Raw genomic sequence first — 4514 nt, 5'->3', positions numbered from 1 at the left:
GATAACTAGCATGCACAGTGACTTACTAATTTAACCACTGTGGTAGAAAGGGAGCCAGTGGACCCTGCAGCCCTGCTGAAAACCACCATAAACACATTGTAGTCAATTTTCCAATGTATTATTGATTCTAAGAGGCATTAATTTCAAAACAAACAATGGTTTTCTTTGGTAATTTCCATGTTGTGGATAAAACTGTCATTTTTGCTGACCTGCCTGTTGTCATATTATTGACTGCCTATATAATAAAATAAGTTATTTTATGGGTGTCTTTATTGAACTGGAAGAAGGGGACAGGAAAATATAAATGAGAGAAATGTTAATAACTGTGCCTCCTTCCACACACCACTGTTCTACCTAAACTCCATATAAAACTCCTGTACCTATGGCTCATAATTTCCCTCCAGTTATGTTCTGTAATTTCAACACCACAAATTTTTCTGCACACTTTACACAGACACACACACACACACACACACACACACACACATACACCCCAAATACATTCATTTGTGGTTTCTATTTCATTTTTATTTGGCATTGCAAAAAACTAGCAATGCTCTTATGACTTAGGACTTGTCAAGAGGCATTCATTCATTCATCAAATATTGTAAGAAGCCTTGGTATGAATGTGAAAAGTTGAGGTCAAGGTTCAGGTGGTCAACTGAGGAAAGGGCTGGCCCTGGGATTAGCCCCAGCTCCTAATGGTTGGGATGAGCCCCAAGGGCAGGTCTTGCTCCATGAAGATTCAGTGGCCAAGAAGTCTACTTTGCCTGTGTCTCGGGGGATGGAAATTTGCAGCTCAGCATATGGCCTCCTCCTGCTCCTTCTTTAACTCCCCTTCTCATTTTGCTTTTCCCCTGTCAGTTTCATCTAGTTGTCATCAGTGCACAGAAAACTCCTAAATATATACTTCAATATATATATACATATTCCATCTCGGTTGTCCTTTTGAGTTTAGACCGAGTGTCCGGACTTGTAGGCACCTCGAACTCAGCTTTTCCAAACCAATCCCTCCTCTTCTCCACAAACGATCCTCCACTGTGCCTTTCTGTCCTCTGTATACCCACTCACGAATGCATGAAAGAAACTTGGAGGTCACATTACAGTCTGATTTCCTCTCACCTCCACATCTAATCAGTGAAGGGCTAAAAAAGACATCTCTTTTTTTATAGTAATTAAACAATTTTTCATTTAGTAAGTTTTTATTAAAATATACATGTGAAAGGGTATAGCATGAGGGGCTTTTTTAAAAAAGTGAATATACCTCTGTAACCACCACCCAGATCAAAAAACAGAACTATACCAGAGTATAAGTACCCTCCTGCTACCTCCCAGTCACTGCCTCTAAGGGTAGCCATTCACCTAGACTTCCTACATCAGTGAAGAGTCAAATCTAATTTTGAACTTTATGTAAATGTACTCATTCAGTATGCATCTTTCGTGTCTGGCTTCTTTCACTCAACATTTTGCTTGTGGGATGCACCTAGGCTGTGATATGTTATCAGTGCTTTATTTCTCGGTGCAATGTAATATTCTTACTTCGTAGCAAGAAAGTTTTATTATAAAGTTGGTGTCTTCATGAGGCCATTTGAAGACATGCTGAATAAAGTCAATTCATGAAAAATTTCCTTTCAGAATGTATGTCTTTAAAAGTGGGGCATAATCTCTGATATTTGAAGTATATCAGTAAGGAAGGTGAGTTACTCTGGAGAGGACCCGTCAAGAAGCTAGGAAAAGTAAAAGTGAAACTTCTTCCATTTTCCTGAGTTCGTGCTATTCGTTGTAGTTTTGAAAGAAAAGTCATGCTTCAATTAATAACAGACAACGAAGTCAATATAATAGGAGCCGAGACGATGATGTGATCAAATGCCAAGAAATGACTGACGGCTGAAAAAATATTATGTGAGCCAAAGCAATTTCTCTTGACTTGTAACTTTATTCATCCAACGAATAACATTTCATCACAGTTTTATCCATGGAATGCAATTCCACCCAGATCATTCTGTCAATGACAAGAAACAGCATCAAATCATTTTGTCCACACAAATAAATCAATCGTTGATTATTATTTTCTCCCATTTGGAATCCAAGTAGGAGGACCAAACATCTTGAGTAAAACAAAGAAGAAAAAAATGGCTTCTATGTTGACAAATTTGTTGGGTGAATGAAATTTATGGCTTTTTTTTTTTTGACATGTTTTGATGTGAGGAGGGATAAATAGGTTTTAAATTTAAAACAGAGACAAAGTGTAATAATAACCACATGGGAGAGAATGCAACCATTTATTGTTCTTTACAGATACAATAGCATTTCCAGTTTTTCACTTTTGCTTATGTAGTTCTCCTTACTGGGATTTCTCCCCCAGTCTTGGAATGTATGGTCAAGTTTTAGGCAAAATTAAATTACAAGGGCTTCCAAAATTAGAAATCAGGAGGTGTCATCCTTAACTGACAAACTTGAGTGGGGAGTGCCCTGGTTATGAACAGTCTACTCTGCCTAATCCAGCTTTTCTTCTTGCTCACACATTTAATGCTGTTGAAAGCCCTTCCTCCAGAATCCTTAATTGGCAGTCCACTACAGGTTGGGAGGAAGTTTGTTTTGTTTTACAAATTTAAGTTGATATTCATGCTCTACATGGTAAAGTTATGTATCTTTTTCACTTAATATATTGCAATGGATTGAATGCTTGTGCCCCTGCCCCACCAAATTCGTATCTTGAAATCCTAAATGACAATGCTATGGTATTAGGAGGTGGGACCTTTGGTAAGTAATTAAGTCATGATGGTAGAGCCCTCATGAATAGAATTACTGCCCTTTTAAAAGGGAACTTAGAGAGCTCTCTTTACCTTTTTCTACTATGTGAGGAAACAATGAGAAGTTGGCTGTTGGCAATTAGGAAGAGGGCCCTCGCATGACTATGAACATGGCCTAATCTTGGATTTCCAGACTCCAGAACTGTGAGCAATAAATTTCTGTTGTTTATAATCAACCCCATCTATGGTACTTTGTTATAGCAGTCTGAGCTGATTAAAGCTTATATTATATTATGAGCATCTTTGTCAGATTTGCCCTAGGAGAGAGGAAGACTCCCACTAGAATCTTGTGTGGAGAATGGTTCCCTCCCTGGGGCCAATTAGGTCAAGTTTAACCCTTGCTGTAGTTTCCTGGGGCACAGTTCTCTTAACTTCCTAAGGAAGACAAAGACTATTTGTAGCCCAGAGAAAGAAAAATAAATGAGTCTACAGCCATACCACCCTGAACATGCTCGACCTTGTCAGATCTCGGAAGCTAAGCAGGTTTGGGCTTGGTTAGTACTTGGATAGGAGACCACCTAGGAATATCAAGTGCTGTAGGCGTTTTAAAAAAATAAAAAAGAAAAGAAAAATAAAGAAGATAAATACAATTTAAATCTTCAATGGAACATAAAGTTCCACATATAAAGCCAATCTGGACTTCAAATTCCTTGAGGTTGGTGAATTTATTCTATATCTGTGTCTCCAGTACATACCACCTGCTTGAAATAAGGGCTTAGCAAAGGTGTCTTTATGAAGATAAAGATAGTGATGATTATTTGCGGGTACAACATTTAAGGCATAAATGGAGTTCAAGGAGATTTGACTCTAATCTAAATACTTCCACCTAAATAAGTGTTCTGATGCAATCACTATTTAAAAAATGACTCTCTTTTTCTGATATTAAAGTCAATGCTTATTCATTAAATTAAAAAACCAGAAAGACATAAGAAAACAGACCATATCTATAGTCTCACCTAATAGCTAACATTTTCTGTGTATTCTATCTCTCACTCACATTCTCACTCTTGTTCTCTGTCTCTGTCTCTGTCTCTGTCTGTCTGTCTGTCTGTGTGTGTCTGTCTCTCTCTATTTACTTTCATTTTGTTTTACAAATTTAAGTTCATATTCAAGCTATACGCAATAGACTTTTTCACTTAATACATTATATTAAATTTTTGGAAACATATTTACCAAAGCCCTTTTTTGATGGCATGAAGGTTCTTTATTAATTCTTAAAATTAGAAGTATAACATTTGTGGCACTTTTATACATTTGGGGACAAATTTCAACTTATTTCCATATGAAATATCACTAAAAGTAGATTTTTAAAAAATTTAAAGGGTTTTGATACCTGTTGCTACATTATCTTTCAGAAAATCTGAACCATTTTAAATGCCCGTTAACAATATTTGGAGGTACATATTTCCAATGCAATCCTGTCAGCATTGAAGAATGGAATTAAAAAAAAGAAAAAGTAGTATTTTTATAAACAGGCAAAAAAGAAATTACATTGTTTTGATTTACACGAAATACTAAAGACTTTCTTTTTCTTTTTGCTTATTTTTTGTTTCTCTTTTGTGAATTGTCTGCTCCTATTCTTTGCCCATTTTCTATTGATCTGTAAATACTTTTTATTTCTTTGTAGTACTCTGATATATAGTACAAGTATTTCCCCTAGATATATGCTTTTTTTAAAAAAAAAATTAAGTAGCGATTCTT

General features: G+C 36.2%; 1 pseudogene; it reads left to right on the top strand.

Annotated features, from left to right (window-relative positions):
• The first annotated feature begins 3237 nt into the window (after positions 1 to 3237).
• On the top strand, positions 3238 to 3356 carry LOC120589803 (uncharacterized; annotated as a pseudogene).
• Positions 3357 to 4514: the final 1158 nt, after the last annotated feature.

The sequence above is a fragment of the Pteropus medius genome, unplaced genomic scaffold (assembly GCF_902729225.1).
Source record: "Pteropus medius unplaced genomic scaffold, Ma_sr-lr_union100, whole genome shotgun sequence".
Lineage (NCBI taxonomy): Eukaryota > Metazoa > Chordata > Mammalia > Chiroptera > Pteropodidae > Pteropus > Pteropus medius.
This window is presented reverse-complemented; position numbering and strand designations above follow the sequence as displayed.